This window comes from Zonotrichia leucophrys, chromosome 10, assembly GCF_028769735.1.
Source record: "Zonotrichia leucophrys gambelii isolate GWCS_2022_RI chromosome 10, RI_Zleu_2.0, whole genome shotgun sequence".
In the NCBI taxonomy this organism is placed as follows: domain Eukaryota; kingdom Metazoa; phylum Chordata; class Aves; order Passeriformes; family Passerellidae; genus Zonotrichia; species Zonotrichia leucophrys.
This window is the reverse complement of record NC_088180.1, coordinates 18,198,244-18,211,014: the sequence shown is the minus strand read 5'-3', so window position 1 is coordinate 18,211,014 and position 12,771 is coordinate 18,198,244. Positions and strand designations below refer to the sequence as shown.

Below are 12,771 nucleotides of genomic sequence, written 5' to 3'. Positions count from 1 at the left end.
TGGTGGCAGAGCGGTTCCATGGTGTAATGGTTAGCACTCTGGACTCTGAATCCAGCGATCCGAGTTCAAATCTCGGTGGAACCTGAATCTTTTCGTCCCCCATTTCGTTTTTTTTTCTTTTCGGCTTTGTGTGTCCAAACGATGCCCGGGGTTCTCTGAACTGCCCGAGCGAGTACGTGTGTCCAAACGATGGATAGGCACACTGAGCTCCCCAGACTCCTGTGCTCAAACGATGCCCGGGCACACTCCTTCCAGCATCTCTGACCCTCTTCCCAAACAAGGGATGGGCACGCTGAGCTCCCAGGAGTCCTGTGCCCAGGTGATGGATGGGCATGCTCTGAGCTCCCCGGGCCTCTTCACACACTGTTATAATCTCACCTCACTTCTTGCCTGGGACTCACCAACCTTAACCCCCGTCATGGAGTGCATGCCCCTCTCCTGCCTCCATGGGCAGGCACTGGCCTCACCCCAAAGCCACCCACAAGCACAGGTGAGCTTGGGGTTGGTTGGTGGGAAATCCCCCAGGGTCTCACAGATCCCTCCTGTGAGCTGAGCTGAGAGAGGCATGTCAGCTTGTGGTGGAGGTATCAGAGAGGCCAACAAGCTCTTTCAGCTCATGAGGTGCAGAGGCCATGAGCACCGGCCGCTTTCCCACTGCCACCCCTGCCCACCCTGCTTCTCCCTTCCCAAAAGGTTGTCCAGTTCCCCTTGTCATGGGAGACACCAACTTTGTCATCAGCTTCTCCTGGTGCAGGCTTGAGATCTAAACAGCAGAGGATAAAAATAGCACTTGTGTCCAGATGATTGAACAGAATCCCTTAAAACTGCTCCTCTCCCACCAGCCTGCCCTCACAGCAGCATGTTTGCCATCACTGCAGTCAGCGGCTGTGTCATCATTCCTGTGTGTGGAAAGTAACCCCAGGGCATGGCAGCAGCGCTGTGCATCAGTTACCGTCTGCTGGCACCATAACCAGCCAGAATGTGATCCTCTGCATTTAAAAGATAAATACTTCATGCTGCCTCAGAGCTTCTGAGTGGGGAAAACAAAACATTAATAACAAAGACACCTGATGTGTGACTGCAGTGTGTCCCTCCACAGGAGGACAGAACTCCCCAGGAGCATCGGGAGCATCAGTCTGGGCTCAGCCACATCCTGCTGCCAGCCTCTGATGTGCCCTGCACCTCCAGCTCCTCACAGGGGGTACTGCAGTGGTGAGGGCTATAGGAATCTGGGCTGTCTTTGGGTTCACCCTTTTTATCTCCAGCCAAACCCAGAACACACAAAATCTTGAGCCTGAAAATGCCCATCCTGCTCCTGCCACCTTCTCAATCCCTTGGCACTGAGTAGTACATCAAATGGATAACAGATACTTGTCTGTGTAGAGGCTGGGTATATTTATAATTCAGGAGCTCAGGTTTCCATCTCATATCCTATTTGCACTTGTCCATTGAACTTTGTTGTTAAAAAGCTATTAATTTTCACTTGATGTTTCTCAGACCTGGTTTCATCCTCCAGAACTGCTGTTAGTGCTAAAAAGCCTTAAAATAACACAGACTAAGTACTTTTAGTTAACGTCTTGTAAGAGCTGTTCTCCTTTTCGTGCTTTGGATTGTGTTTGTGAGCCTAGAAACACCCTTTATTTACATTTTTCACGTGTGCAAGCATGACTTCCTCTTGCAGCATATTGCAGATGTTCCTCATCTGGAACTGACTTACCCTATGCCAGAGTTGAGGGCACAGGGTGAGGACAGAGGCTCTTCTGGCTTCAGTAAAAATCACAGTCCCCACATTGCTGCAGCACTGCCACTTGTTGAACTGCAGTCATTGTATAGCAAAGGCATTTTTACCAATGATTTTTAGCAAAACATTAAAAGTTGTGCAGATTGCTATGGAGTTGGGCAGCAGAAGGGATTGCTTCTAGCTAAGCGTGTTTAAATGCAATTGATCATTTAAAATCAGGTTCTTCAGGGTGGAAACTGAAACAGTGGAAAGAGCTCTGTGTCTAAACAGGAATCAATAGAGCAAGACATGAGGAGAGCATTGAAGTAGCAAGGAGCTCCAGAAATTAAAGTCTTATTTCTGTTCAGTCCTGGGTTAATTTTGTTGCTGTTCAAGCCCCAGAGGAGAACATCCAAACCCTCAGGAAATGTCACTGTCAGCACAGGCTGGTTTGGGCTACTCTGCTCTTTCCCTGTGTGAAATCCCAGAGTGAATTGCTGCAGTGATGGGATGGCCTGGGACACCAGCCGTGCACGGGAAGCACAGCCAGAAAGCAGAGGTCAGGCCTGGAATAACAGAGACTGAGCGCTCTCCAAGTGACAGCTTTTAATGTGAGAACAGTCACTCAGCACTGGCATTTCTGCTGCACTAATTGCCATTAGTGTCATCCTTGCGGGAACACTGAATTCATGGCAAACCTTGAATTAGCACGCTCTCATAATTCCTAACTTAGGCAGAACCATTTGCAGAGGCAGCACGTCCCAAGCAACTGGAGCAGAGACAAGGAATGATACTCAGCTGGGCCTTGGATGTTCAATTTAGCGAAGAAAAGAAGCAGAGGTGGCACTCATAGCTGTGTATTTATGGGTCTGCTCTGGAAATTCCCAGAGCAGCTGCCAAAAAGAGCCCAGCACCATTAAGGTGCAGATGTGTGTCAGGGCTCCCAGCTGCCCAGCCCCAGGCACTGTGCATCAAGCTCTCCCTGCATCCAATTCTCACTTCATTCTCCACTTCCCTCTTCCCACCAACTCCTGAGATCCCCCAGAGTAATCCTGGCCTAATAAAGTGGAAAATTTGCCACCATCTTTGATGGTTGTGGCATTCCCACAACAAGGTCAAGGTGTCTTTGCAGAGCTCACTGGTGGTATTTGACATGGAAATGGCAGAATGTGAAACAGGGATGGCCAGTATTTGCTGCTGGTCCCAGAAAAAAAAAAAAAAGAAGAGCTTTTCTGGCTCTGAAATCCCTGTTCACACTTTGCAAATCCACAAATCCATCTCCTTGCAAAGCTCAGAGAAGATTTGGGATTGGAAATCACAATAATTCAAAATTGTCCTTGAAGGGCTGTTGACCCAAATTCCCATTTCCCAGATAAAAGCAGCCCCTGGCTTCCCCGGAGCAGAAAGCAGGAAAGACAAAAGCAAAGCCCCAGAACTGTGTTTTATCAGAGGAGAAATATTTCCTAAGGGGAAAATTCAATCAATACTTTGCAATTTCCTAACAATCCATTAATCATTGCAATTATGCAGAGATAATTCAAGCTTTCCAATCCAGCTGCTAAATTAGAGAAAAGCGTACTCTTAGCACGCACCATCCCCAGTTTGACATGTCAGTCAGAAAAAAAACCCCTTCAAATAAAAAATCCATGCACTAAAATTTAAAAAAAAATCTGTTTCAAAACCCTAGACCAATTTAAAGGGTTTACAATGTACAAGGATTCTATTTTTCAGGTAATTCTATGCCACAGGTAGGAATAATGAAAATACAAGGAGTTAATATGAATTTTTCTGTTGATAACTCATTTGCATTCCATCACGCGCTACGTCCTTTCTGATTTCTACAGCTCTAAGAAGAAAGGGTATAAGAAGAAATAGACCAAATCAAAATTAATTTCTAAATTAGCCTTTCCTTTCCTAACCTTGAACTTAGAATAAAAAAAGACCTGCATCTGAACAGATTTTTTATCCAAAATCAAATCTCATTCTGGTCTTGCTGTTCTTTAGGAGTCCCTGCAGCACTGCAGAAAGAGTGGGAAGGGAACAGAAAAATGAACCATCTTCTGGAGACATTTTTCACTAGGACAATATTATGGTAAGCAGAAAGGAAGGAAAGTTTTCAGCATGTTTTGGGAACAGGAATTGAGTGCAGGACTCAATGACTTGGTGTTCCTTGTGATGACTGTCAAAATGAAGTCATCAGTTTCCTGAATCCATTTTGGCCTCATCACTCAGCTCTTTGTCTGTGTCTGCTGCCTCCAGAGACACCAGCAAGATAACCCTGGCAGCCCCAGGATAATTGCTGGCCAAGATATAATTTCACAGAATCATCACTCAAAATCTTCTTCCTCTTACACACCCTGCCAGAGGGGTTTATTCCCTCTCTAGGGTCAAAATTTGCTCGATGTTGGAGCTGGTACCAGGCAAAAGCAGCGACAGCAGCGCAGGCGTTATCACGTGGCCCCTCATCTTCTGATTTGGATACAAAAGATCAGCCCTGGGGAATGAAGAAGCACTTTGGCTTCTGTGGCCAAGTCATTCTGTGCTGAAACAACCAGCAGGGCCGGCTGCTCAGCATGGCCACGTTGTTGTGGAGCTGCACCACTGTACTGGGAGCCAGGCTGAGCTGTAAAACTCTGCTCATTAAGATCATTAGAGAGCTGTCAGATGGAACAACTGGGATGGCTTTGATCTGGCAGAATATCCTTCCTCCTGTTCCCAGACATTGGGAACCATCCAGTTTTCCATAATTTTTTTTTCAAGTCATTCAAACAATGCTCTTTGGGTTTTCTATAGGTTGCAGTAACTTCTTCAGGCAAACTGGAGGCTGTAACAGCTATAACAAGATTAATTTATTAAATAGAAACCCTGATATTTCAGTGATTGCTCTATAAATATATTCACAGCTGGTTTTGCCAAGAAAATGACAAAATGTTGCTGATAATCCCGAAGATATTCCCTATAAATCCACTAGGTGTCCTACTGTTTTCAAGCAATTAGGCTCAAGGTTTGTTTGGGTTTTTCCCTAGTTTTGCCAGTGAGGAATTAGTTTGAGGCTTTAGTGGAATTAGGTCTGGGTTTGCAGGTTGGAGAGATGTGTACGTGCGGTTTGTGTGACACAGCAGGACATCCGGCCCACAGCGGCAGAGCCATTGGCAAATCCACTCATGTTCCCCACAGAGACCAACTCAAGGTTACAGGCTGGAAGAGAAAAAGGGAAAAGAATCTGCCTTCCTCTCCTGGGAATGCTAAACAAGATCCAGCCGAGCCAAATCCTCTTTTCAGTCAACCTTGGGCGTCTATTTATAGGACTGCTAAAGCGAGGCCAACACTGACCTCAAAGGTGGTGGCGACACGCGTTAACCTTCATGGGAGCTGCTCTGCACAGGCTGTGGTTGTGACATTCCTGGTCACTGTCCCTGTCCTGACGAGTGTTCCCTGACTGCCAGCGCCTGTCAGCAAAGGCCAGCACAGCACACGCTCACAAGGTGCCCTGTCACTTCCAACACGGGGCCATGTAAGTACAAAGCAAGGAAAGCAAGCTGAAAAACAGCCACAGGGGAATTTTCTCATCTCAGAAAATGCTTGGGGTGGAGTGTGGCCATAGGACAGCGTCCAGGTTCTTGGCTGCTCCTCCGTGGTGTGACCTGGAGCACACTCACCGTATCAATTGTGCTGTCCAGGACATCCCTCCTCTGCCTCCGGATCTGTAACTTGCACTGAGCCCCAGATGTCTCCTAGGTATTGCAAAAGCATCTTTCACTGTTCCCGTGGTTTTCAGTGCTCAGAAATGCAGTATTTCAGTGAGAGAGAACTGCAGGGTGATGTTTATGGTCTTGTAACTGAAGCACAAATCACATTCTGTGTAATCCTCCCAGTCTTGCCCTCCTAAATAGGGGCCATTACATTTGCAAACTCCTGTTCACTCTCATTTCACAGGGCTGCCACAGCTTGGATCTACCCCAGATCTATGCAAAGTGAGGAGAAAATCAGTTTTGTTCTCTATTTAACAAACGCCAGATGCAGAGATGCTCTCAAACAATGAGATTGTCTCTTTTTCCAGTAGGTGCTTCATGGCCAGAAGTCCTGCCCAGGGCTATTGGCTCTGCACACAGGCACTGGGCAAGGTGTCAGCACCAGTTTAATCACAAGCTGCAAGGGGAAATCAGAGGGGGAACAACAGCCTCCTGTCCTTGGCCCACCAGGACTCCTTGCCATCAGGCATTGTGCATCACGGGAAGTGTGGAGCATCTGTCCTCTGCCATGTGTCACTGCTCTGCCCCTCTGCCCTGCTATCTGTGCTCAAGGTATGGCAGTCGTTTTCCTGCAAGAAGAAAAGGATGCTCAGATCTTCCCCAGAGTGTGTCTGTAGGTGCCTGCTGCAGCCCCACCCCTGAGCAGGGTGCACCATGCTGGCTGTGAGGAGTTTAACCTGGTCTGGCACCTGTGTTTGCTGTGACACAGCAAACACCCTGAGCCTTGCCATGATTCAGAGCATAATGTGTGGGAGCCATCTGGTCCCGTAGCTGAAGGAGCAAACGGAAAATCTGATGGAAGCACAAACAGTCACAATGAGAGACTGAAAAGATGTGTTGATATTCCAGGCAGAAGTCTCCTTCTGTGGGGGGTAATCTCATCACCCATTGCCTCTTTCTTACTCCTTCTCTGGAAACCTGCTGTCAGCCAGGTTGCACTCTCAGCTCTGGGAGTACTCAGACCTCTGGGATGCTAAAAATATGTTTCATGTGCTTGAGCATACCTCCCGAGACAAAAATTTGCTCAGCAGCCAGCTGTGCAGGGAGCAAGATGTGCAAGATGCTTGCATGCAGCAGAGCACGTTTGGGGGAGCTTGGATTGATCCAGAACTTTGGCTGGTTTAAGATGCACTCTCAGTTGGGATTAGTCACTGATACTGTCCCGCTGCTGTGCAGAATGACAGCTTGTGGCTGTGACAGACTGAATGGAGCTTCACCTCAGCTTGCCTAGATATTCTCAGCCCTGCAAAGGAGATGTGTTTGGGGGGGACTGCAGCACCAGGGGAGAAACAAGGAACTCAGTGCAGTGGATGGAGTAGCGCTTGGGATGGCTTTGACATGGCACAGTTGGTGCATAGCTTGTCCTGGATACTGGGTTAATAAAAGTGGTTTCATTGTATTTTGCAGCCAGTCTGGTTTTCCCTCATTGTGACCCTGGTTTCTGATGTTTGGAGGGCACAGGGAAGGCAGGGAGACAGAAGATGCCTATTTTAGCACTCCTCTGCAGGGAAGGCACACGTTTCAGACAGGTACACATTTGTTTCCTCTGACACCAAATTAATGGGAATTGATGTATTGATTCTACAATTCTTCTAAAAATTGCTTCAAGTTTTGGCTTGCTTTCAAGCTGGTTAAATGCAATGTGCACACAGTTCAAGACAGCTATTTAATTATTCTAATATTAATATAGTTTAAAAAATTCAGCTCCCTGTGAAATGCAGAAGATAAAAAGCACGGAGAGCAGCCCAGAAAGGCTCTATATCCTGGGCTCATCCCACAGTGAGGGCTGCAGGTGAGGGGGGGGTTCTGTCCTTCTGTCCCACTCAGGTGAGACCCCACCTGCAGAGCTGCCTCCAGCCCTGGGGAACAACAGCAGCAGGATTTGGAGCTGCTGGAGCAAGTCCAGAGGAGGTCACAGAGATGCTGCAAAGGCTGGAGCCCCTCTGCTCTGGAGCCAGGCTGGGAGAGATGGGAATATTCAGTTTGGAGAAGAGAAGGCTCCAGGGAGAGCTTAAAGACCCTTCCAGTGTCTAAAGGGGCTCCAGGAGAGCTGGAGAAGGACTTTGTACAAGGGCCTGGAGGGACAGGACAAGGGGGAATGGTTTCCCCTGCCAGAGGGCAGGAATGGATGGGATATTGGGAAGGAATTGCTCCCTGTGAGGGTGGGCAGGCCCTGGCACAGGGTGCCCAGAGAAGCTGGGGCTGCCCCTGGATCCCTGCAAGTCTCCAAGGCCAGGTTGGGCACTGGGGCTTGGAGCAGCCTGGGATAATGGAAGGTGTCCCTGCCTATGGCAGGGGGGCTGGAGCTGGATGATCTTTAAGGTCCCTTCCAACCCAAACCATCCTGGGGTTCTGTGATTCCATTATAAAATAATAACCTGAGTTAGTAATTTGTCAATCCCAAGTAAATCTACTGTCTTTATGACTATTCCTATATTTAACTAAATAAATAGTGGCAAAGTAATCACCTCAGGTACTCAGCTGTTGTATTTGTAGACTATGGGAATATCTCTGTGCCACGTAGGCTCCTGGTCCTAAAAAGAGAAATAGCTTGCATTGGGAATGGAGTAAAAGTCCTGTATTTTTTTCTCTGATCACTCTGTCTCTGCTTTTATGATCTCACTAGGACAGTGGTATGACAGATGCTTCTGTATTTTGAGTGGCAACATGACTCGTCCAAATATTTGAAGCCATCTTTGTGTTTCGTTTATTTTCTGGCAAAACAGCATCCATCCGCAGTTTAAGAATAGAACATATAAAAAAATGTATAGAACTCCAAAGCACAGAACACAGAATTTCTGAGCAAAATTCTCTTCTCAGTTACATTTACATAACTCTGGAGCAGAGGAAGAGTATCTTCCTCTTTCTTGTGGTTACTCTGAGCCCCTCTTCATCTCATTGTGTCAGAGCCATAGGATCTACCATACACGGCTAAATCCGATTTCGTCACAACTGTTGCAATCTCCTAGACAAAATTACAATCTCAGAGGAAGTACATAAAGATGCATGGGCCTCAATATCCTAAAAATATGCTGCTGTCAGTTGTTCTCTGTTGGTAGTTTTCCATGCAAATGAAAATACCATGGTGTGCAGAACTGCTGAACTATCTGGAGCAGATTTTCCACACACACAAGAGCAGAGAATCTGCATTATTTGGCCGAGCTCCTTTATAAAACATCATGTTCAGTAGCTCTTTCTTTAAACAAAGAAAGGGTTTGCACTAAATAGTTTGATATTTATTTTGTGTAACTCTGTTCCTTGGCTGTCCATGCTATAGAAATGCTGTTATGCTCCAAGAAGACAGATTGCCTGGGCTGGAAGCCCCAGCCCTGATCCAGGGAAGCACATGGCTTCCTTACAATGATTATGATGAATATAATTACTATTCAGTATATGGGGCAATTGTTTTTGGTGTTTAAAACAGAACAAAACAAAACAAAACAAAACAAAGCAGGTTTGGAAAGGAAAACAGAACATTAAAAAAAATGGTTAAATAGGAAGTGGTTGACTTTCAGGAAGTAACTCCATATGCAGATTCTGCTATCCAGTGTTTCCAGTCATCAGAGAACGGAAAGAAAAAATGCCATTAAATACCCCAGTGGTCCTTTAAAAATAATGCAGCTCCCTTTCTGTAGGTACAACATTTCACATCTCCTGTCCAACAGCTGGTGGAGTCAAAGGCCAAGCGAGCAGGACGTGGAATGCAGAGCTTCAGTGGTTACTGAAGGCAAAACCATCTAAAGCTGTAGCAGATGTTCCTTTGCTTCCTGTCTGCTTATCAGCCCTGCAAAGGCACTTGGGTTTGTGCTTGTTGTGCCAAGGGTAGCTATGGAGATCTCGTACAAGCTGTGCAAGAGTGATACGCTGAAGGATCTTTATGTATTTGGTTATGAATGATCAAGAAAACAGTATGGTTTCTAAGAACTCACAATTTTCCACATGCACATCAGTCGTTCCCCTCGCACGACACGAAGATGACATTTCAAATTAAAAAATAACTTAAGAAATACATTTCTGCAGTGAAGATGTTCATTTGGCCTCGGTGTGCTCATGTTTTATACATTGTTTCTAGTACACCATGAAATAAAGAATAGGATATCCAACCAACTGTATTTCTCCAAGGCCTTGAAAGTGCTCCAGAAGAGTTTTTAACTGTCAATTTAAATATCACTGCCACTAATCCTTTTTATTGCACCTCAGCTCAGTTTTAATTCCTGTTTATATTCATTATGAGCTCCTGTAAATTATAACTTTAATATGAATGACTGTGTGCAAGTGTTAATGCAGTGCTCCATCTATTCTAGGGCTTTGAGATAGTTTAATGAGACTGATTTTTACATTGATGCATTTAAATTAATATGCATTCCCAACACAGTCAAGACCCAGGGCAATTAAGTTCATTACTTATTAGATAGGAGTTCTTTTCCTCCGTGAAATAGAAAATTACTTTTTATTTTTACTTTTATGTAAATTCTAGCCCAGATGTAGCTTTAAAGGGGAGCAGAAAAGGATGGATTTGGAATGGTTCTTTTGCCCATGTTGAAACTGGAAAACAAAAGTGACAGTTTTGACTTCTCACTGGTAGACATGGTTATAGATATTCCTGTGGGATACAAAAGAGGAACAGTGGCTCTGCTGATGTTTGCCAAACTTCATGTAACACTATCCAGCAAAAAGAGCACTAGGTAACCATTATTGCACCTTTAAATCGTTGACAGCATTGCAAATTCGTGTTGACCTGGAAAATGCAAAGGTGGACAGAGTTTTCCTTCTAGGGGTGATGATATTCTGTGTACTGCAACATCATGGGCCAGAGTCCAGGAGGAACTGAAGCCCTTTGGGACAGTGGGTTCCCGGGGAAGTAGGTGTGGAGATTCTTTTGAGAAAATGACCTTCCATATGAAAGTTAGAGACCTAAAATTCAGTCACCTTCCTGTCCCCAAAGGCACACAAGGACAAGACAATGCATGAAACAAAAGAGAAAAGTTGTTGAAATTAAGATATGAGGACTGTATGCAACAGGCAGACTTGCAGGCAAAGGATGATGTGAAGAATGCAGTGATAGAAACTGCCTGAAGCATCTGGGAAAACACAAGAAGTACGAAGATGAAAGAGAAAAAGAGGGAAAAGGGGACCCAGAGGTCAAATTCGTATGAGTTGGGAATGTGGAGAAGGTGAGCACAATTCTGTGGGTGAGTTCCTGGTAGAGATGCAGTAAATATATTAAAAAAGCAATATATTGGTACTGTGACCGGGTGAGAGAGTTTTTGTTTGAAGTGTTTGAAAATTGAGGTCACAGTATTTACACTTAGACTGTAAGGGGTAGCACAGTTGGAAACAGGATGGATGAGATGGTTTAACAGGGCTTCATTGTAGTCACATTAATTCAGTTTAAATAATTAATTCTCTTTTAAATTGACTCTATTCTGCACACTTGACATTTTGGTAAAGCTGCCATTGCCTGGCCTTCTGGTAAATGCTTTTGCATTTGTTTTCCATTGTTTCCGTCTTGAAAAAAAAAATCCTTGTCACTAACAGGAACCATCAGCAGCATGGAACAAATTGACTTGCCAAGGACATTTCCTCCCATCTCATTATTTGCACTGAAGTACTCTTTTTTTTGTATCAAGAGTCAGAGTGTGATTTTTTAAAATTTCCATTTATTAAGGTAGTTTTGTACTGTATTATGAGTCAAATTCAAACTTGATTATGTAAATCACTTTCTGTGCACCAACATTTGGTCATACATTTTCCAAGGAGGTGATCAAGCAGTTTAATTAATAATCAATTCACAGTTCTCTCTGCCAACCTCATTATGTAGAACCCCTGACTGTTGCAGGAGAGGGTCTCCCCCAGGTATGAATCAGAGCAGATCCATCACCCTCCCTCTCCTGCTCTTAGAACATTGATTGTGAGCCTCAAGTGGCTGAGATTGAGTGGATCTATAATGTTATTTGGCACAAATTGGGTTAAACAAACAGGTTGTGTATTTTACTTGCAAGGTGATTTGGTTTGTGTTTTCTCTCCCGTCCTTTCTCAGCTCTTGCTTGTGGCTCAGTTGCTAAGAAATTGTTCATCTGCTCTAAACTCCCCCATGGAAGAGGCAGTGCTGTATGGCAAAGGAACACAAACATAATTTTTTGTGAGGGGGTCTGTTGGGGTTGGGACTCCTTCAGGTGAGCTGGAGCCAAGGCTCTGAGAGCTCAGCACAGGGCAGAGCCTGGGCTGACCTACATTCACAGTGACTCACCATGAGATTTGATGCTGCTCCTCTGTGGTGCTGCTTTCTCAGCAGCTGCTGAGGCTTCAAACAAGGCACTCTTACCTAAGCCAATCGATGGATGAGCAGGTGGGACCCAATCTAATGCAGCCAGGATTTGTAATAATAGAAGTGCACATTCCAAAGCTGTTACAGAAGAAAAGAATTTCAGATAATTAGGAGAGGAGTTGGGCAGTGATACAGATTTTAAAAGTACCCAAGATAAAATAACAGATACTAAAAATATCTGTATTGAGATGAAATCCTCATGACTCAGTACTCGAGCCAACTTCCATTCTCTAGGAATTAGCAAGGAAATAATCCAAACAGGCTGGGTCGTGGTGTATTGCCTTACTCTGGGCTTACACTTACACTTAAAGATGTATCTCACACTGAAAATGTCAGACTCAGGTCTGACCTTTCAGGGCAATTGCAAATTTCTTAAAATATGTTCTGTGGTTGTAACTTTTCCCAAAAATTGTGAGTTTATTTCTACCTAGAAAAAATCTAACGAAGAGCACTCTGGACCTTGAAAGGCACTGACAGCAGGACCAGAGATGCATTTTTTGTGACAAGCAGGACATAATTTTTAATACCTATCACTCTCTAGCTAATAACTGAGGAGTGGTCAACCCAGCTTGCAAATAGAAACACAAGAGTGCCATTTCTTCTCCTTTTTCCTACATGAAGTGTTCTCCGACTGGATGCAAAACTTTGAAATTATTGAAGATACTGTAAGCATTAAAAGTATTTTGAAAGAAATGAGTATTTCGAAAAGTATTTTCAGTGCTGCAGAATCTCAGAAAAGCAGAAATCTGTGTTAGGAGAGCTTCAGCTACAATCTGGGTCAGATTTTCAGTGCAGATGTGTCAGATGCAGCTCCTTGGAAAGTCTCCATGGCAGTTGGTGAGAGGAGTGACCCAATGTTTTCTCACCGTGCAGAATTCCCGTTCTGTTTGATGATGTCATGTGCACGAAGCGCTGCCTGCCCTCCCACAGCAGTCCTGTTTCAGCTTGTTTGGGAGAGGAGATTTCGTCTC

General features: G+C 44.9%; 1 non-coding gene across 1 annotated transcript; it reads left to right on the top strand.

The window, feature by feature from the left end:
• Positions 1-12: 12 nt before the first annotated feature.
• Positions 13-84, top strand: TRNAQ-CUG (transfer RNA glutamine (anticodon CUG)). The gene has a single exon. It is a non-coding gene; the product is annotated as a tRNA-Gln (tRNA).
• Positions 85-12,771: the final 12,687 nt, after the last annotated feature.